Here is a 22,875-nt window from a genome sequence, read left to right as displayed (position 1 = left end):
CATATATCTATATCTGTATGTAGATAGATAGTTTCTTCTCTGGTGGCTCAGATGGTAAAGAGTCTGCCTGCAATGCAAGAGACCTGGGTTTGATCCCTGGGTCGGGAAGAGCCCCTGGAGAAGGGAATGGCAAACTACTCCAGTATTCTTGCCTGAAGATTCTCAAAGACAGAGGAGCCTGGCAGGCTACTGTCCATAGGGTCTCAAAGAGTCAGACACGACTGAGTGATTAACACTTTAACTTTCATGCCTACATATGTATATTTTTAAACTCTAATTTATTAAAATGAATCAGTACATTTTGAGACTTAGGTTTCCCAGAATTCCCAGAAGGAAACAGAACATTGGACATGAAGTGGACCTGAGAACTATCATTTGCCTACTCCCTCATTTTATAGTCAACGGAACTAAGATCCATTAAGTTTAAACTGTTTCCTTAAAGACATGTCAGACGTCACTGAATCCTAGTGTAACTATTATTTCTTTCAATGAATCAAGTTGTAACTAGGATCCAAACAAAACTACGATCACTGAAATTTCCTGTAAACTTTGGTACCTGACTTTCTCAATAGCACTCACTTTTTAAGATATATGAAGATTTTTTTAAAGCCAGTATTTATTTGACTTTCTGAGCTACCTTTAATGGAATAATGAGGCAACTAACAAAAGTTATCTGTTAAGTAGAGCCAACTAGAGATAACTCATGATTCCAAAGACTGGGTGAGCATGAAGCACAGATAATCTCCATACCCCTTTTGACTAGATCTCATCTTCCTAACAAAACCCTCTTGAAAGCTGCTGAGAAATGTTGAATTAATTTGTGTTTCACTTCCTTTATGTGTCCTCTGAAAGAGATTTGGCAGCTAGTGGGGAGGGCAAGGAGTAAAAATGAAGGACTAAAAGAACCCCAAAGTTCAGTCAATCCATCCCTAAATAATTGAAAATTGTGTGTACCTTGGCACAAAATGCTGTGTTGAATTCTTTTGGTCACTTAAAGGGACAAAGAAAAATGGGGCAAAGCAAGTGTGTGGAGAGGGGCCTGTGGGATTATGCACTTGGCTTGAGTTGTTGGTTGGGGTTTTTTTTGTTTGTTTTTTCTCACTTGGTACAGCACCTACACACAAATTTGACAAACCAAAATAGGAATAAGAACATAGGCAGTCACACTGACCTCTGATTAAATGTAGAGATAGTTATGAGTCACATTTAAAAGTCAACAAAAGCCCCAGTTCCGGTATTCATCAAGATTTTTTGCTGCATTTATACTTGGTCCTTCTCTTTAATTATATAGAGTTGCCCTCAATGTACTGAAATGATAGACTGGAGCACGATTACTTCAGCAGGGGATCAGAGCTTTTCAAAGTCATTATTCATGTTAGTCAAATGCTAAATTTCAGCCTGTCTCTCTTCTAAATGCAGTTAGGAACCTTCTAAACCTTTTGTGTGAAGCCAGGAGGGAAAACAGTCTGGCAAATTCTGACAAGCATCTCTTCCAGAGCACATTTGTACTCTGTTAAGAAGCTTGAGCCAACTGCTGCTGGGTTGTCATGGCAACAGACATACACACCATTTACACATCAGCTTCTGAAATGAGCACAAAATAACAAAACCTTCCTGATAAGATGGGATGGGAAGTGAAGGGCGACATCATCGGTGCAGCCTAGCTAGACATGTTCTGTCTTCTAAAGAGCTCTAGCGGGCATGCTGCCCTCTTAGATTGTGTCATATTTTCAAGCCAGTGGAAAATTCATAGCGTCTTCTTTACTCCGTGTTAACTTCAGGACAATTCAATCAGTTGCTTTCACCAAATTCCCATTTCCTTTTCAAGCCCTGCTTACTAATTGATGTCAAACATTATTACAGTAATTGTGGGGGGAAAAGGAAGTGCTCTGGAGGTTTTGTAGGGCACTCAGACATAGGAGATGGAACTAGATGAGGAAGTGGTCTGTCATAGACCTGCAGAAAATGAAGTTAATCGTAGTTTGAAAGCTTTCTCTTGAAAATGCAGTTTAAAAATAAATAATAAATAGCTATTCACTCCAGTACTTCCTGAGACATAGGGCGTCAACAATGGAATGGAACCATATGAAATAAACTCACAATGATGAAAAATTTAGACTGAGTGGAAGCTGGATCCCTGAAGGTAAATCTTAGTGATTTAAAGCTGAGAATAAGGAGGGAATGTATCCCCTCCATTAGCCTTGAGGGGAAACCACAGGAGCTCTATTCATGAAAAGTAAAATTAGCTGTATGTTCAATTTTCATGACATTTGCTATTGCAATAAGCATTCCACAGCATGACTTAATTGCTGCTGAAACACCTAAGAGGAAAGTGAAGGAAGGAAAATAAAGCATTTGATCATTGAATGACTAAATAGTCATGAATCCAGGAACATTCAGTGACTAGAGATGGAGTGAGCTTTGCATGTAATACATGACTAAAAGTTCCATTTCTAGTGGTAATAATGTCCCTTCAACTGATTCATCACTCTTTTCCTTTCTGTAATTGTGAACACTCATCAAATGAGCTCTGGCCTTAAAATGTCAACCTATCTCCTTTCAGTTGTGCTTTTCTATCTTGTAATATAAAAGTATTTACTGACTCCAATTTTTAAACTCTGATTCTTTAAAATTCACATGAAACAGACATTCTGCTACTATATTTGAATAGATCAAATGTATTTAATCTCCAGTCTAGGGTAGAGGTATAGTCAAAGCTATGGTTTTCTAGCAGTCATGTGTGGATGTGTGAGTTGGCCCATAAAGAAGGCTGAGTGCCAAAGAATTGATGCTTTTGAACTGTGGTGCTGGAGAAGACTCTTGAGGGTCCCTTGGACTGCAAGGAGATTAAACCAGTCAATTCTAAAAGAAATCAATCCTGGATATTCATTGGAAGGCCTGATGCCAAAGCTCCAATACTTTGGCCACCTGATGAGAAATGTCAACATCGGAAAAGACCCTAATGCTGGGAAATATTGAGGGCAGGAGGATAAGGGGGTGACAGAAGATGAGATGGTTGGATGGCATCATGGACTCAATGGACATGAATCTGAGCAAACTCCAGGAGATAGTGAAGGACAGGGAAACCTGGTGTGCTGCAGTTCTTTGGGTTGCAAAGAGTTGAATATGACTTAGCAACTGAACAACAAGGATTTTCAGGGCTTTTGGCATAGAAAGTGGGGGTGGGAAACTGAGAAAAAGATGAATAGATATATATGTCATTCATGAACTTTTATATGGGTGCCAGAAACTTACATCATAGTAGCCACAAAATAGGAGTCAAATGAACATAAAACCATGTTTACTACTAGAAACCAAAATTTTTGAATTTATGGTGAGAGAGGGATGGAGAGACAATGGAAAAGCATGTCTGGCCATTCCCTTCCCCTTCCCATTATTACTAAGCTTGAGCTTTGGTGACTCCATTACTGGAGGGTATTTATTTAATAGCTGGTTTCCCCCTACTGGGTACTTTCTCTCCCTTCTGTCATTTTGTAGTACATGCCAACTCTCTCCCTCTCCTTTCTTTTTGCTCTGAAAAAAATACAATGAATGCACACAGAATTACTTGTACTGAAAAAAAATCAAGGTGCACGGCTGCAGAAGCACAGGATCGTGATGAAGGTCTTCCCCAACCAGATCCTAAAGCCCTTCCTGGAGAATTCCAAATACCAAAACTTGCTGCCCCTTTTCGTGGGGCACAACTTGCTGCTGGTCAGTAAAGAACCCAAGGTCAAGGAGATGGTGCGAATCTTGAAGAGTGTGCCTTTCCTGCCGCTGCTGGGTGGCTGCAATGATGACACCATCCTCAGTAGGCAGGGCTTCATCAACTACTCCAAGCTCCCTAGCCTGGCCCTGGCACAGGGAGAGCTGGTAGGAGGGCTCACTCTCCTCACAGCCCAGACCCACTCCCTGCTTCAGCACCACCCCCTCCAGCTGACTGCCCTGCTGGATCGGTACTCCAGACAACAGCACGAGGGGGACCCCATCGTGCCAGCCAGCGCACAGCCGGATCCTCCCAAACCTGTTCAGGACTCGTAGCCAGCCTCCTGTACTCAGCCTGTCCATAAATACACTCTGCCCTGTTGGCTGTTGGAGACATGGGGAACTTAGGGTGGGGAGTGGCGTTGTTACCTGGCTTTTACTGACAATGATCTCTTCCAGTACATGGTCACCCAGAGATGTAGGGGAATTCCTTCAGAACGGAGGCTTGTAATCACTATCTTTGTTCCTAGTTTTCCTAACTTGGGACCTGATAGGAGCCATCTCTTTCCATTTTCCAGGTCCAAGGCGGAGAAGCCCTGTCTTCTGTTTTCACTTGTGCCTTGCTGCACACGCCTCCCAGCCTAGCCCCCTGTGGCTCCTATGTGCCAGAATAGCTCAGCTGAGTAGTTAATTGTGCTGAGAATGGCATCTGCTGAGAGCCTGCTGTGCCAGGCTCACTGCTAACCACTTTACATGTGCTAGTTCCTTGACTTCTCACATAATTATGCCCATTTCACAGACAGGAAGACTGTGGCGAAAAGAAGTTAAATGGCCTGTGGAAGGTCATGCTGTTAGTAAGAGGCAGCACAGGGACTGAACCAGGCTCTTTTCAGCTGCGAGATGCTCCCCTGGTTTCCTGCACTAGAGCTTTCTCATTAGGATCCCCAGAGTGCTCTGAGTGTAATTCTGTACCCTCGGGGTGTGTCATGTCGTGGGAAAGTTGGGAGCACTGCTTTATGATAAAGTGAAATCCATTTTACTTAAAAAAAAAAAAATCAAGGTGCAGACACAAGTGTGTGGTGGTGTTTAGTTATTGCTTTTTCTCTGCAGACCACTGAGTGGTAGAGGGCGCTTATAATTGATTTACCCAGAAAAGCTATTACTTGGAGAAGTGGAAAGAATAACCCATATTGGTAACAAAGACAGTAACGGTGGGTAGAACTCAGATTTACAACATGCACTTCATTCTCTTTTCGACTCTATCATTTCTCTCTGTGGACATATGCTGAGCACCTACCAGGAACCAAAAGTTGCCAAGCACAAAATTACAAAGAAAATAAAATCGTATTTGTCCTCAATGAGCTCAAAATCTAATAGGAAAGAAAGAAATGTATTTCTATTGCTGTAAAATAGGAAACAAAGCTGTAAAATATACATAAATCCTGAGAAAATTCCAAAGGTGACAGAAATATAAATGTTCTTTTAAAAAAAATTGAGTTGAACAATCCTTGAATAACAATCGTGTTTAGTGACAAGAACCCATAACAGAAATTTAGATTTGCCAATAAATTAAAAGTTGATCATTATACAAAATTGCTTAATAAGAAGCTATGCTTTTCTAGAAAAATTATATGAGTGGATAATGTATTAGAGCCATTTTGTTATTGTTGAGTCGCTAAGTCGTGTTCAACTCTTTGCGACCCCATGGACTGTAGCCTGCCACACTTTTCTGTACATGGAACTTCCCAGGCAAGAATACTAGAGTGGGTTGCCATTTCCTTCTCCATGCTTCTTTCTGTTAATTTTTGAATGTTCTCTATTGGATTTAGAAAAACTGTAAAGTGGCACCACCTGGTGGTCACTACCCAAAGTGTTTGAATTAGCCTTGTTATTTCAAATGTAACTAGCTCATTAGTGCTTTACATTGAAATAGCAAACTGATATATGTTCCCAGAAAATCAGAAAAAAAAAGTTAATAATTCTAGCTGAAGCAAACTCAGTAATATACAGAATAATCTACCACCAAAAAAGAAAGCTTGTACATAGTACTTATTGGACAATATTGGATTTCCACTGTATAGTAAGCATTTCTTATTCTGTTACTTTTTCTCCAGTTTTTTTTTAAAGCAGGTATTCTTCTACACAGAACTTTCCTTCATCACCCCCAGCATTGCTTATACTCCCGGAATTTTAGCCAACAAACACTATTGGTTGAAAATTTGTCCTATAATTTTCACATTCTAGTTTGGGCTGATTGCTTCCTCATGATGTGGTTTAATTTGTTTATCTATTCCTTGTAGCCTAATAAACTAGTAGTTTATAAGATCTAGATTAGATGAGATCTTGATTATATACCAATTCAGCTTTTTTTTTTTTTTTCCGTAAGACCACTCATAGGTGATGCTGTGTGCTTCCTATTTTCATCAAAACGCCAGGAACTAATAATCGCTAGCTGTGATGTTAAGATCAATTGGTGGGTTCCTGTGATGTCATTTGGATCACTCCATTATAAAATTTACTCCCCAAAATTTCCCATTAACAGTTTACACAGTCACTGATGATCATTGTCTCTATCCATTATTTCATGAGAATTTCAAAATTTTGTCAATTCTGTTATTTCTTCTATATTCATTAGCTATGATTCCCTCATCATCTATTTACTTACTGAAGTATATAGTTCATACAGAGGAGAAAGTACAAATGTTTACTTCTTTCAAACTTATTTTTAGGATAATAAATTAGTGTTTTAGAAACCTTCAGATGTTGTAAATGTTTGTGTGTGTTTCATTAAGAATTTAAGATTGTTGTACATTTAATGTATTTTAACTAATAGGAGACATTATTCTTTTTGATGCCCAAACTGTACCACCTTTGACCAATGTGTTTATTTTTAACACAAATACTCTAATAGGTAGCAAAGTTGTTAAGTTGTTATACTCTCAGGATAAATTCTTACCACTTTCAAGGGGGTCAATTTGACAATATGTATCAGGAGTGTTGGGCTTCCCAGGTGGCTTGGTGGTAAAGAATCCACTTGCCAATGCAAGAAACACAAGAGGCTTGGGTTCCATCCCTGGGTTAGGAAGATCTTCTGGAGTAGGAATGGCAACCCACTCTAGTATTCTTGCCTGGGAAATCCCATGGACAGAGGAACCTGGCTGGCTACAGTCCATGGGGTCAAAAAAGAGCTGGACACAACTTAGCAACTAAATGACAACAACATCAAGAACCTTAAAGATATTTATAGTCTTTGATATATGCCCTAGTATCCCACTTAAAGAAATCTTTTCTATGCAAATAGTCAGGTGCTGATAATATTTGTACAAAGACAGTAATTCTAGCGAACAATTAGAAAGCGATGTCAATAGGTTTTTATATATTTGATGAAATATTATAGCTACTATGTGAAAAATCTAGTTTTTGAGGAATTTTTATTATCATGGGAACATTTTTATGATCCTATATTAATTCAAAGAAGCAGACTACCGAAATCTTATATACATAATATTATCCCAATTATTTTATACAACTATGTACATAAACAAAAGTCTAGGAAGATATACTTCAAACTGTTAATGATAGTTATATCTAGATGGTGGATTACAGGATTTTTAATGTCTCCTTTGCACTTATTTATTTTACAAATGATCTTCAATAACATGTATCACAGTGTGTATGTGCACGCTAAGTCGCTTCAGTCATGTCCAATTCTTTTTGACCCTGGATTTGTAGCCCACCAGGCTCCTTTGTCCATGGGATCTTCCAGGCAAGAAAACTGGAGTGGGTTGCCGTGCCCTTCTCCAGGGGATCTTCCCAACTCAGGGATAAAACTTGAGTCTTCTGTATTGGCAGGGGCTTCTTTACCACTGGTGCACCTGGGAAGCCCATGTATCACAGTAGATCTTATTAAAAAGCTAGTATTGAATTTTGCTTGTGAGTAATGTTGACTTGATTTTTCCCGTGGTCATGTATGGATGTGAGAGTTGGACTATGAAGAAAGCTGATCGCCGAATAACTGATACTTTTGAACTGTGGTGTTGGAGAAGATTCTTGAGAGTCCCTTGGACTGCAAGGAGATCCATCCAGTCCATTCTAAAGGAGATCAATCCTGGGTGTTCATTGGAAGGACTGATGCTAAAGCTGAAACTCCAATAATTTGGCCACCTCATGCAACGAGTTGACTCACTGGAAAAGACTCTGATGCTGGGAGGGATTGGGGGCAGGAGGAGAAGGGGACGACAGAGAATGAGGTGGCTGGGTGGCATCACCGACTCGATGGACATGAGTTTGAGTGAACTCCGGGAGTTGGTGATGGACAGGGAGGCCTGGCGTGCTGTGATTCATGGGGTCGCAAAGAGTCAGACACGAGTGAGCGACTGAACTGAACTGAACTGAACTGAATGCTGACTTGTTATTTTTTGAGTAATAAACCACCAAAGTAAATGTTTTTTCTGTGTTAGTATTATGTAAAAAAGAAAGAACATTTTTTTTCTGAACCAAAAAGTTCATTCTGACTTAAAGAATGAAAATAGAATTGAGCTGAATTTGAAACGAAACACAGAGGCAATGTGTTATAAGCCTGGTGTACTGCAGTCCATGGGGTCACAAAGAGTTGGACACAACCGAGTGACTGAACTGAACTGACTGAAGATCTGTTCATTGCAATTAATTATGCTTCTCCAAAAGTCAGTTTCTCCTGTGCTATCCAATGAATCAATCTGATATTCTGGCTTAATTCTTAATGTGAATGAGAGCATCGGCATAGATTACGATGGATGTGTCTGCCATTCATAACAGGTTTCCACAGGACATCCCCTCCCACCAGTTCCCTTCTTGATACTGACAGTTTCTGATTTTTGACATCCTAATGTCAAGTTGTCTTACAACCTCTGGTCCAAACCACTTATTAAGCCCTTAATTTCTGCTTTTCCTTCTTATTACCAAAAATTACTTAGGAAAGTATTCAATGTCAAAAAGTTAGATAACCCTGAAGAGCTAAAAGGAAATAAAATTCACAAATCATTCTGTCAAAACACTTTAACCACATTGCATAAATCCTATTTCCTGGACCTGCGAGCTCTTTGGGGATAAGATTCTTATCAAGTTTATCCTTTGTTTCCCTCGTCCCTAGAATAGTACTCATTTCCTGGGTGTTTCCTGATGGTGAAGGGAGATGAAGAGGAGGAAGAAGAGAGGGGAAAGGAAAGCATTCCTGGTCAGGCAACTGCATGGAAAAAGGCCGGGTTGGAGGGATAAGCTCTGGTGTTAGAGAGGCTGAGGGGACACAGCCCTGCCTGATCAGAGGGATCAGGTGGAAAGTTATGGGAGAAGGTTTGTAGCAAATATGGCAAGACTGTGAAGGGTCCCAGCAGCTGGCTGGAGAGTTTGTCTATAGCATGAGCTGGTAAGGGACCAGACCGAAATCTATCTTACTATATGAAACAGCCCTGCATTCCTTAATTCTTTGAATCAAATAATTAATTTACAATGAAAAGTTTTGGCAAGTGGATCTACATATTAGACTTTTTAAAATGCTTTATACAGAAATAAATTTATACAGAAATAAATCCATACATTTAATGAGATTAGATATTTTTTACCTAGAGGAGGGCATGGCAACCCACTCCAGTACCCTTGCCTAGAGAATCCCCCTGGATAGAGGAGCCTGGCGGGCTATAGTCCATGGGGTCACAAAGAGCTGGACATGACTGAGCAACTAAGCACAGCACAGCACAGATACTTTTAAAGGTACAAGTTACATGGAATAAAATTCATACTTTTTAGTGTACAGTTCTATGAGTTTTGACAAATGCCTAGATAGTATAACCCACATCACAATCAAATTTAGAAGATTTCCATCATAAAAAAAGTCTTCCCTCAGACCTCTTTGCAGTCAACCTCTCTATCCAACTCTTGGCAACCAAAGATTTGTTTTCTGTCCTTATCATTTTGCTTTTCCCAGAACGTCATGTGAGCTGAATCATCCCTTGTGTAGCCTTTGGAGTCTGACTTCTTTCATGTAATCCATTTGAGAATAATCCATGTGGCTGCATGTATCTGTCCTTTTCTCTATTGCTGAGAAGTATCTCCATGTATAGAGGTACCATAGTTTGCTTAATCATCCATAATTTAAGGGCAATAGATTTCTTTTTAATATAACACAAATACTGTACCTTCGATCAGTCTAAATAAGATTTCTAAGTTTTAGAGATCTATTCACTAATTGTCAAAGACACCTGAAGACAGGAAAAAGAGAAAATCCAAGTACAGTATAATTTTGGAAATGTGAGTGTCACTGTCCAGTAGACTCATTTTTCAGAGCAGTCAGAGAGAGGAAGAATGATTAAAGGTCTCCAGTACTGTGCCCTGCAGTGGCCTGACCCACCACAATGTCCTACTGGGACATGGAAAGCTATTTTCTGAGCTTCTAGCTGCATATTTGAAAAATGAAGTTTCTATCCTTTTTAGGTTTACAACATCCTTGGAGACCAAGTCTGTGACTCTGGGTTAAATATCATTAGGTGAGTGATGAGACATGTGATCATAATGGAGGGAAGAGGAACCAAGAAAAAGAGAAGACAGGTGGGGGAGGGAGGGAGTGGACAGGGAGGGTGAGGTGTGTGTCCGGCTCTCCACTGAACCGGCAAGGGAGGCCCTCTCTAGCTCATGCCCCCACCCCCGGGTTCTGGGGCTCGCATGGGTGGTGGGAGTTCTAAGAATCTGATCGAAGATATAGTCAGAGGGGAAATGGATCATTTAAAAGCTTCTACTTATTTAGTGGTTTGGTACTTCTAGACAAAGAATTCAAAAAAAATGGCATGCGTGGTAAGTTGCTTCAGTTGTGTCTGACTCTTTGCGACCCCATGGACCGTAGCCCATCAGGCTCCTCTGTCCATGGGATTCTCCAGGCAAGATTACTAGAGTGGATTGCTGTGCCCTCCTCCAGGGCATCTTCCTGACCTGGGGATCAAACTCACCTCTTTTACATCTCCTGCATTGGCAGGCAGGTTCTTTACCACTAGTGCAATCGTGTTTAAATTTTCTGCTATTTGGAGATAACACCTTGGGTTTATATAGAAACAGTGGTCTGGGAGGCTGGGGGAGGACACTGGCTTCCCTAATAGCTCAGATAGTAAAACGTCTGCCTACAATGTGGGAGACCCGGGTTTGATCCCTGGGTTGGGAAGATCCGGTGGAGAAAGAAATGGCAACCCACTCCAGTATTCATGCTTGTAAAATGCCATGGACCAAGGAGTTGGTAGGCTATAGTCCACGAGGTCGTAAAGGGTCGGACACGACTTGAGCAACTTCACTTTCTAAAAAATTACAGAAAACAAAAAGAAAGCTCATTCTATTCCCCTCATTTCCACCCTAGAAATACTTGTGCCTTAAAAGGAGGGAAATGTAAAAGGTCTTTGGAATTAAAACTGAATTTCTGAAGACAAATGATCCTTTTACTCTTTTCAGAATATAATTGATTAAAATAAAACTTAGTTGCTGGAATTAAGAAGACCACACGTTTGTCTAAAGAAAATGCACATAGGGTTTAAAAAGATATATTCCCTATGATGTGATGAATACGAATATTTCAACATGGCTTTGGAAACATAGATTTTGGGCTTTAAGGAGCCACCACTTCCCCCACACAGGCCTTCCAGTGAGTCACTTTTGTTCAGGAAGAGTAAGAAGTAGATTTTATTAGAAGTCGAGAATCAGAGCCATGGGAGACTGAAACTTGGGCTTGAATGGGAAGACTGGGATGTACTGATGAGCTTCTTTCTGACTCTAAGTGATGTTTTCTTTGTCCTCTATCTCAAGGTATTTTGAAGCCAAATTCTAAGCATATTCATGAACAAAAGAAACTGAAGAAATTGCCTGGGATTAAGAGTTACAAAGACTTGGTTTCTCTGAGTCACGGGTGAGCCATTTTTGAAAAGACTGTGTTCAGAAAGACAGTTTTATAAATGAATGCTATGTATAGGTAAAATTAAAGGTAAACAAAAGTATAAAATGCTACATAAAGGTTTTTTTTTTTAATTTCCTAGTGCTGTATGGTTAATCAAGGGCTATTGTGTGCGGAAGAGAGGGAAGTTGCTTCCATTGATTGTATTTAGCTGTTAGTACACTTTTATTAGATATTTATATGGGTGTGCATTTCACCACAAGTTGAATGGAGAGCTGAGTTCCATTATTTCAAGTCTCACAGGTTCATATTTATGAAATTCACCTAAAGATAAGCTAAAGTCGACTTTTGCTTAGCAGATAAAAATAAAGGACTGAAAGGCAGATTGAAGAGATTGATCTTTTAGAGCACTTTGGAAGATCAATATACAAACAATGGCAACACTAATTATAAATCCTTCTTGTTTCTCCTGAAAAACCAAAAAGCCTCAGAATTTCTGGAGACATGAATTTTGTTACTCTATTCTGAATCGCTGTAAATTTCTCTTTTTACTGTTCATTTTTAAATGGAAAAAAAAATCAATGCATACTTTTAAAGAAACCACTTGTATGAATTTAGAAGATGAATTTCCCAGCAATTTCTTCACTGTGGCATGTGGGATATTTCGGTTGTGGCATGTGAACTCTTAATTGAGACTTATGGGATGAAGTCCCCTGACCAGGGATTGAACTTTGAACCTGGGCTCCCAGGAATGGGATCTCGAAGTCCTAGCCATTGGACAACCAGGAAGTCCCCTCCCCAGCAATTTCTTTGACTTGATGACCCTTGGTATAGTGTAGATTACAGCTGTCTTAAGTGGAAGACCTTGATAATTTGAGAGAGAGTAAATAGAGGAATATAAATAAATATAAAGAATGTAAAGAAAGACTATAAATAAAGCTGAGCACTGAAGAATTGATGCTTTTGAACTGTGGTGTTGGAGAAGACTCTTGAGAGTCCCTTGGACTGCAAGGAGATCCAACCAGTCCATCCTAAAGGAAATCAGTCCTGAATATTCATTGGAAGGACTGATGCTGAAGCTGAAACTCCAATACTTTGGCCACCTGATGCAAAGAACTGACTCCTTGGAAAAGACCCTAATGCTGGAAAAGATTGAAGGCAGGAGGAGAAGAGGACGACAGAGGATGAGATGGTTGGATGGCATCACTGACTTGATGGACATGACTCTGAACAAGCTTCAGGAGTTGGACAGGAAAGCCTGGCGTGCTGCAGTCCATGGGGTCACAAAGTGTCAGACATGACTGAGCAACTGAATTGAACTGACTTAAGCTCGCGGTGGCCACGTCACAAATGGCACACTAGGAGCGGAGCCCCTTCTGAGTACGGAACAGGTCATTTTCCTGTGAGCAAGGGAACGGTCTTGAACCGAGTTTCTGTTAGGGAGGAAAGGGGCCCTTGAGTGCTGGTCACCATAACTTGGTGCGATTTTAGGGCTCTTTCTGCTCTGTTCTACGCTTCAAAGTGCCACCTGAGAAGGCACAGTGGTCAGAAGCCACCACCAGGACGGGAAACTCACTAAACAGGTGGGAAGAGGCAAGTTCCCTGGGTCAAGGGGTCTCTAAGCAGGACTGGGGCCCCGGAGGCAGTGGAGCTTCTGGTTACGGAGGGGAGGCTGGGGGGTTGGCTTTCACTTGCTTTTGGAGAAGACAGGGGGCAGTGTCTGGCCAAGACAAGCACTAGCTCTGAGCCCAAGGGGGCTGGGTGTTCAGGTTTCTTTCTGGGTGGTCCTCACCACCCCTGTCTGGCCTAGAAAAGAATCCAGGGACTCAGGGTAGATATTTAATAGATTTTAACATTTGGTTGGCGTTTCCCCTCTATATTTCTCAATCACCTCTACATTTAGAACAGCACGGGAAGACAGTGTTCCCAGCAGACAACAGATAGCTCTCTGACAGCAGTCAGACATCAGCAGCCCTGCAATCCACCTTCAGGAGACTCCCAGAGCTGTGTGCATTAAAACTGAGCCCACGTTTTGAGATGTGGGGAAGCACGGTAAGATGGATTTTTCTGAATAGACAGCAGGAAGCTAGATTGAGAGCTGATATGGGATTGAGTCTTGGAGGTAAAAATTCTTGCCATGAAAACTGCTTTGGACTTGTACAGAAATGACTCTGAATCTTGATTCTGTTCTGCCACTCAGTAGTCCTTTAACTTCTCTGAGCCTCAAAGTCCTCACCTGCTAAGTGGATACAAGGACCCACCTCAGAGGACTGGGATGAGGATCAAATGAAAGAATGACTCATTGAGTGCCTGGCACAGTGCCAGGAAGTGCTGATAAGTGAGGAGTGATGGGGAGAAGAGTTTGGTTTGATGTGGGAAAAGGAAAGGTGAGACTTGGGCTGTGTCTAGGGACCAAGGGGCCATCATTTCCTAACACAACCTGAGGCAGGAGAATCCTGGAAGCAGTTACCCCAGAAGAGGTGTTGTAAGAAGGGGTGCACAAAAACCAAGTGCAAACTTCTGGCTAGGTGAAAAAAGAAAGAAAATTGACTGCGTGGAGAGGGTGAGGAGTCTGACTGATGTCTCCCAGATGATGAGAGGTGAGACCGGGAAACAAATCCCATGCCCTTGGTGGGGACACTCACATCCGCCCTCCACATTACCTTCTCGAGATGATACAGAAATGGAGACCACATTAGGAGTAAGGGTGAAAAAAAAAATGTGGTCTCTCCCTGAAGATTATGCTGCTCATCTTAAAACCAGGCAACTTCATTTTAGCTGTGGAGGAGATAGAAGGAAGTTGATGTCTAGTCCTTTGAGAGAATGATAACGATGTGTGTGGGCTGCTCAGTTAAAAGTTAGACTAAAAGCCTAAAGCTAAACTGCATGATTTCCTGAAGAAATCAACGGGTTCTTTCACTCTTTTCCTTCTGTGTGTGGGATGTTATTATTTTAGATGTGAAACACAGAATTTTAACTCACATTAGGGAAAGAAAATGCAGGGAGAAAGAATGGGCCAGTCAGAGCTCTTCAGCCCCAGCAGGACTCCTGGCTCCTCTGCAACTGTGTCTGAGCTTGTCAAGGCCAGTAGGGCCTCCATAGAGAACGGGCTTCCCTCTCTCCCGTTCTGGTTCTCTCGCCCCCCTTGCCTCTGCTCCTCTATGTCAGCCTGGATTTAGGTCTCATATTGGGAAAAACAATCCCTGACTTGTGTACAGCTTCTGCAATCACATACAGTGTCACAGGAAAAAAGGTAGGGTTGATACCTTCTGAACCAGAATCATCTACTGATTATAATTAAAAGGTAAATACAGTATCCCTGAGTAGTTCCCACTAATAGTCCCAGGGCACAGACAAAGCACATCAGGACTCCAGAGAGGTTCCTTGCTCCTAATTTGTCTAGAACTTCTGGAGATGGGAACAGAGCCAGGAGGACCATGGAGACCTGAGGGGTTGTCCACTACGGTAATCACCGTTTGCCCAGGCTTTTTGGGGAGCAGAGATTTTACCACCTGCACATGATTATACCCTATAAAAATACACCCAATAATAGATCCTACTCTGCACAAATGTGCATGCAACAACATGGATGAATCTTGAATGTATTATGCTAAATGAAAGAAGCCAAACTCAGAAGGCTACAGTTATAGATTCCATGTAGAAAACATTCTGAAAAAGATAAACGTATAAGAACAGAAAGCAGACCACTGGTTGATGAAGACTTGGGTTGACTACAAAGGAGCATGAGGGAATGTTTGAGGCGGTGGAACTTTTCATATCTTGATTGTTGTGGTAATTACACAACTATAGATGTTTATCAAGACTCACACATGCGTGCGTGCTAAGTTGCTTCAGCCGTGTCCAACTCTGTGCTATCTCATGGACTGAAGCCCACCAGGCTCCTCTGTCCATGGGATTCTCCAGGCAAGAATACTGGAGTGGGTTGCTGTGCCCTCCTGCAGGGGATCCTCCTGACCCAGGGATCAAACTGGCATCTCTTATATCTAACCTGCGTTAGCAGGTGGGTTCTTAACTACTAGTGTCACCCAGGAAGCCCAAGACTATACACTAAAAAATGGATGTAAATTAAACCTCAAAAAACTTGATTTTTTTAAAAGAATCATTAACAAAGATTAAAAGGCATATATATATATATATATAGAAGTGTTTAGAGTGAAGTGTATGGATGTCTATAACTAACTTTGAAAGCGTTTTTTTTGTTGTTGTTGTTTTTTAACTTTTGGCTGTGTTACAGGGCTTGCGGGATCTTAGTTTCCCAACCACAGGTTGAACACAGGTCCGAACCAGCGGAAGCATGGAAACCTAACCACTGGACAGCCAGGAAATTCCCTGAAAGCACTGGAAATAAGATTTACTGATGGATTGATAGAGGGATGGATATATGGATATGTATAAGATAAAGCAAGTATAGTAAAATATTAGTGGTAGAATCTAAGTGGTAGTTATTTGGATAGTCCCACTATAATTCTTTCAACCTTTCTGTATGTAAAAACTGTGCTTATGAAATCTTGGAAATCATTTAAAAATACATCTAACATATTCCTTCATCATCTGCACCACTTAGAGGGTGCTTTCAGGCCCACAAAATTGCTTTCATAGTTTCTGACAGCTCAAAGAAGCATCTTTTCTCTCCCTTTGAAACCATCCTGACAGAAGTAAAGCTTCCTCTTGGTCTCCAGGGGGAAATCTCTTGAGATTATTTGCAGGCTCATTTGCATGTATTTGCTATCCTCCCGTTAACACAATATTAGCAAGTAAGTCCTTTATGGTTTTTTGTCACTTGCTTGAACACTGAAGAATTGGATTAATTTGACTCCATTCGTACAAAAACCTCAGGGAACAAAGCTCTGGGTGGCAGCAATTCAGATGGTTAGCAAATATCCCAGACTCTGTTTTTCTTGATCTTGCCTAACTTTTTTTGGGGGGAGGCACTGGTTTAAGATGCGTCTTTCGGTTACATTCTGTGATGAAGGTCCATGCTAATCTACCCAGCTGTAAGCACAAGGGCATCCTAGTATCTTTCAAGTCAGGTACCAATCTGCGACGGGATAAGGAATGGTTGGACTTGTGATCAAATCACCCTTCATTGTGGTGGGGGATGAAAAGATTTACCCTTCATAGAGTGTGTAGGGATCGTTTTCTGAAAGTAGATACACAAACCCACTCCTGATTACCCTGATCTTTTAAACACTCCACATTATCATCTGAGTACAGACAGGGCAGCACAGCATGGCTGGAAAGTCAGAGACAACCAGGTTATGTGAAAATTAAGTGGACTGTTCAGTCCCAATCCAATTCAATCCACTTTTATAATTATAATAATTTTTAAGGTATATTTCAGTGAATCAGATTAGGTATATTCAAAATGCCCAAACTCTGCAGGCCTCCATCTGAATTTGGCTGTATCGATCCAGTCTAAAGATTATTTATGGATACTGACTGTCAGAAAAGTACTCAAGTTATGTTGTTAAATGAAACAAGCAAGTTGCAGAACGGAGCCTCTGAAAATAACGTATTGATCATATTTTAGAAAAAGAAATGGGAGCACTGTGCTGTATAATGAGGGGCTGGGAATTCTAGATGACTTTCCCCCGCTCTCTTCTGTGTGTGTTTTTTTTCCTTTTTTTAAAAGATTTACTTATTTATGACTGTGCTGTGTCTTCGGTGCTGCACCCAGGCTGTCTCTCGCTGTGGTGAGCGGGGGCTACTCTTCATTGCCGTGCGTGGGCTTCTCATTGCAGTGGTTTCTCTTGTTGCAGAGCACAAGCTCTAGGCACTTGGGCTTCAATAGCTGGGTCCCGCGGCATGTGGAATCTTCCTTGACCAGGGATCAAATCCATGCCCCCTGCATTGGCAGGCAGATTCTTTACCACTGAGCCACCAGGGAAGCCCTCTTATGTTTTTTTGTATTGTGTGATTATTATACAACAAAGACGTCATAGTTTTGTATCAGATCAAAACAAACTAAAGACGTTTATTTTTTAGAGCTAGTGCACAGTCATCATGTCTTTACAACTGGGGTCTGTGTGTACCCAAACAAACAAACATATTCCTACACAGTTAAACAATGTCTTGGATCTTGGTATGGAAAAACTGGCACTCACACAGTGGCTTGTTTTTAGGCTAAGATGGTTTCTATCCCCTAAGACTCTTCCCCCACCTCCCCTACCCTATCCTAATACACTGGCTTAATGCTCTGGAGAAAGTTTGCAATTTTGGTAATTTTCTGCTTCCAACCCAAGTCCAAGGTGTTATTCCAGTGATTAACTTTTGGGCTCTTTAGATCTGTCCACCAATAACCAACCTGAGGATTAAAAGCTTTAAGACCTGCCATCAAGCTCTGAGTCCTGTAATCCCACTGCTGTTTTCATTTTTTAAATTTTGGCTAGTTGTATTCAAATTTGTTTCTTCTTCCTCTCCTTCCTCTTTTCCTCTACACTCTCTCTTTTGTCCATCCTTGGCTGGAGACAGCTAAAATATCTGTCCAGGTCAATGTACATACAAAGAGAGCACTTTCTCAATCAACAGAACCCCCTTGAATTATTCAAAGTATCTCCTGTTCTCAGGTTTCCAGTCCTTTTTTTCTTTGACAGTATAAGCTGGAATGGGGCATTTGGCAGAGGCACTCCAGACTCAATTGTTCAAGCAGGAAGGATGAGGGTAAGGCTCCCATAGAAGAAACTAATCGTCTGGATGATGAGAAAATAGGTAATGTCATGTTTGAAGCGATGTAACTAATTCTTACACCAGTATGAATACTAGGCTCCCTACCACAGAATACAGACAAATTCTCAGTAACTGGCAGAACAGCTGGTAAACAGGATGTGGAACTGGGGAGAAACTCAGGCCCTGGCGGGCTGGCCTACCTGTTGTCTGGGCTGAGGCTGTTCATGGGCAACTTTATGAGGTGGCTGGACTGAAACCTGGGCTTCCCTGGTGGCTCAGTGGTAAAGAATCTACCTGCCAATGCAGGAGACTTTGGTTCAGTCCCTGGGTTGGGAAGATCCCCTGGAGGGGGAAATGGCAACTCACTCTAGTATACTTGCCTGGGAAGTCCCATGGACAGAGGAGCCTGGCTGGAAACTACAGTCAGTGGGGTCGCAGAGTCAGACACAACTGAGCTACTGAATACAGAGCACGCATGCAGACTGAAACCGAGGACAATGCGTGATCTGTGGATTACAGAAATGTTCTTGAAGGCTTCTTTATTTGCTTTTTTTATACTTGGGGTGACCCCTTGCTCACTTCCTCCCAAGTCTTTAAGCTTAAGGCTTTCAAGGAAACAGAAAGCAAGAAAGGAACTCATGGGGTGTTAAGACAGGACAGAGTCACCATGGAAAACAGTATGACGGTTCCTTTAAAAACTTAAAACAGAGCTACCATATGATTCAGTGATCCCACTCCTGGACATGTATCCAGAGGAAACTCTAATTCCAAAAGATACATGCACCCCAGTGTTCATAGCAGCACTTCTACAATAGCCAAGATATGGGAGAAACCTAAATGTATATTGACAGATGAATGGATACATGTGGTACATATATACAATGGAATATTAGCCACAAAAAAAGAATTAAATAATGCCATTTGCAGCAACATGGATGGACCTTGAGATTAACATGCTAAGTGAAGTAAGTCAAACAGAGAAAGACAAATATTATATGAAATCACTATATGTGGAATCTAAAAAAATGATGCAAATGAACATACAAAACAGAAACAGACTCAGACAGAAAACAAACGTGTGGTCACTAAAGGGGAAAGCAGGGGTCCACAGGGAGATAAAGTAGGAGTTTGAGATCAGCAGATATAAACTATGTATAAATAAACAAGCTCTTACTGTATAACACAGAGAAATATATTCAATATCTCATAATAAGCTATAATGGAAAAGAATATGAAATATATATATATGTTCAGTTCAGTTGCTCAGTTGTGTCCAACTCTTCGAAACCCCATGGACTGCAGGGGGTCGAGGACACCAGGCCTCCCTGTCCATCACCAACTCCCGGAGCTTGCTCAAACTCATATCCATTGAGTTGGTGATGCCATCCAACCATCTCATCCTCTGTCGACCCCTTCTCCTCCTGCCTTCAATCTTTCCCAGCATCCAGGTCTTTTCCAAGGAGTCAGTTCTTTCCATCAGGTGGCCAAAGTATTGGGGTTTCAGCTTCAGCATCAGTCCTTCCAATGAGTATTCAGGACTGATCTTTAGGATGGACTGGTTGGATCTCCTTGCAGTCCAGGGGACTCTTGAGAGTCTTCTCCAACACCACAGTTCAAAAGCATCAATTCTTTAGCACTCAACTTTCTTTAGGGTCCAACTCTCACACCCATACACACACACATATATATATACACACACACACATACATGTGTAACTGAATCACTCTGCTGGACACCAGAAACTAACCCAATTTTGTAAATCAACTATACTTCAATTTTAAAAAAAAGAACTGAGCAGACCACCTTGAATCAGCAACAGCACCACAACGAATTTGACATTTGGGAGCAAGTCTAATGGCGTCAGAACAAGGGCAAGCAAACAGGAAAGGCAACAATATGGCTTCTTCTCTGGTCTAGGATGTTTGGGGGTCTGTACCCCGGCTAAAAAGCTCAATCTGAAGCCACATGGCTTCCCCAAGCTGGTGAAAAATCCTGAGGGTGAGGAGCTCTGGGGAGAAATATGAGAGTCGTTCTAGCCCGACAGCACGTCTGCCGACCCTCCCCAGATAACAGGTGAGCCAGGAAAGCCGATAGTCAGCCAGACTGCTCTGTAAGCCGATGCTGGGTCTTTGGCAAGCACTAGTCATCTGCCAAGTGGGCGGCCCTGTGTGGAGGCAGGCGGCTGGGAAAGGTGCCCTGCATACTGCTCCATCCACTGGCCTCCCTGGGGCCTGCCCAGCACCAACCGTGGCCTCCATTTCATCTGGTGACACAGAGGTATTTAGAAGGCTCCAAGACCTTCCTATGAACCAGACTGCCTTCCAAAGCCACACTGCATAAGGAATAACCAGCTGGGTTCTTCTTACCTCCGGGTGTAGGAGAGCCGCCAATCCAGGAGAGCCCTCCTTCAAACTCACACCTGCACTCCCAACCACTGTCCAGAGACAGGTCTGTGGAACAGACTGCTGCCTACCGGTCCCCTTCATGCCCCGTCACACCGAGTCAGGGAAAGGGCCAAACCAGACAACCAGACAGCCACATCACATTAACACTGGGAAGGAAGTGACCAGTGGTATCTTGAGGACAGCATCTTTCCTGACTCCCAAACGTCTATGAGCTGTGTCACTGTTGTTCTTTCAGAGAGCTCGTCTCCATTCTTTCCCCTGGGCCCGCAGAGGGTGTCACCTGTAGTCTCTTCCGCGTCGATGCTCTCCCCAGATGCGGGGCAAAGCAGTAAGTTCCCCTTGGCCTGTGCCACCTGGATGCATTTACTTGTACTGCAAACTGCCTGGGGATGCACCGTGGGTGGAAAACACCCTGGCTTCCCAGATCAGGAGTTAGTTGCACCCCCAGGAGTCAGAGTGGTTTTCCCCCGGCAGGACTGACTTGCCTCCTGCCTCACATGGTGCAAGCTGGCCAGATAAGGGGGCAAAGTGGTGTGATGTTAGGAGCTGAGGAAGACAGGGGCTGCCTTCTCCACATGGCATTCCCTCCAGACCAGAGTGTGGTGGTGGCCATGGCAGCCCCTTCGCCCTGTCCCAAATGTCACCACTACCTGTCTCTCAGATCCCGAAGAGCTACTGCTGCCATGTGTCAAGCACTGTGCTAGGCGCTTGACATATTTTATGTCTTTTAATTTCCCCAATAACATTGCAAGGTTGGTGACACTATAACAACCATTTTGGGCTTAAGGAAGCAGACATTCAAAGAAGTAGAGGGACTTGCCCACAGTAGCTAAGATGTAGAAGAGGGATGTGACCTCCCTGTTATCAATGTTTATACACTTTCCAGGTTTTCTCTCCTTTCAGCATCTCTCAACTTTAGCAGACTCAAGGAAAGTCAGGGTCATTCTTATCTGTGCCCACCCCTCAGGGCCAGACCCTGAGCTGACACTGTCATCATTCAGAAAGCCGGGTGCCTGCTTTGCTCTATCTAGGCCCCTTTGTACCTGGGGAGGGCTCAGGTAAGCAGCTTGATAAGGTTTTCAGGATGTCAGATAAGCACCTCCTCAAGATAACTCCCCACCATCACATATTTGGGGCTTTCTCTGCTGGTATCTTTTATTTTTATTATTTTCTTTAGACAATTGATTTAATTGATGGCTTCTTTTAAAATTCAACTGTCCCTAAGAAGGACATTACAGCTCATACATTGGTTTCATTATTTTCTACCCTGAACAATTACAGACTGTAAATCATGTAAATATCTCATTACAGACTCTGGTAGTGAAAAGAAGAAGTGAGAGGGACTAGGGGAAAATTGGTCTTTGGGGATCACTGCTTTAATGCGAATATATGTCTGACTGAATTCAAACATTTTCAAGTACACTAGGTGCCAGAAGTTTTGCTAAGGGTTACAGGCTTTAGGGGAGCACATTAAGAATTGTATTCTACCTGGGAGATGTGAATACAATCTATGTATTAAATCATATTAGGGAATCATCATTCATTTTATTAGGCAGTTAAATAGAAAAAGGCCCTTATTTTTAGGGATGCTCTTACTAAAATATTTAGAGTTGAGATGTCATAATGCCTGCAATTTATTTTAAACTATTTCAGCAAGAAAACAGATGAAGTAAATGTGGCAAAATGTTAATAATTTAAATTAGATGAGTATATGAGATTTATTATATTATTTTCTCTACTTTCCTGAACATCTGAAAAATTTTCACAGTAAAAAGTAAAAGAGAAAAACAAAGCTTTCCAGAAGCTCAAAATCAAAGTTCTGTTGCGAGGATGACAAATGGTTTTGTAGTAAGCAGAATTCTATTATGGCCCTATGATTCCTGCCCCTGGTGTACATGTTCTGTATAATTTCCTTCTGTAGAGTGGGCAAGGCTTGTGAATATGATGAGGTTTTACTTCCATGATTTTGTTCAAGTATATGGCAAAGATTTAAAACTTTACACATGTAATTAAGGTCCCAGATCAGTTGATTTTGAACTAAACAAAAGGGAAGTTGCCCTGGGTGGGCCTGGCCTAATCAGACGATCCCTTTGACGGCGAGATTACAGACAGCAACAGACACTCTCTAGTTGGCCTTGAGGAAACAGAATTGCCAAGTTGTGGAGAGGGCCCTGT

At 41.9% G+C, this 22,875-nt stretch overlaps 1 protein-coding gene and 1 pseudogene across 2 annotated transcripts in view; one reads left to right on the top strand and one right to left on the bottom strand.

Moving 5' to 3' along the window:
* The window catches only part of RIPOR2 (RHO family interacting cell polarization regulator 2), a 214,531-nt gene that overhangs the window by 187,659 nt on the left and 3,997 nt on the right, over nucleotides 1–22,875 (bottom strand). The gene's annotated exons all lie outside the window — the stretch shown is intronic.
* On the top strand, nucleotides 2,072–4,139 carry LOC129543308 (large ribosomal subunit protein uL10m pseudogene; annotated as a pseudogene).

The sequence above is a fragment of the Moschus berezovskii genome, chromosome 23 (genome assembly GCF_049115385.1).
Source record: "Moschus berezovskii isolate FMDL1 chromosome 23, NW_MosBer_1.0, whole genome shotgun sequence".
Taxonomy (NCBI): domain Eukaryota; kingdom Metazoa; phylum Chordata; class Mammalia; order Artiodactyla; family Moschidae; genus Moschus; species Moschus berezovskii.
The sequence above is the reverse complement of the archived record's forward strand: the minus strand, read 5'-3'. Positions and strand labels throughout refer to the sequence as shown.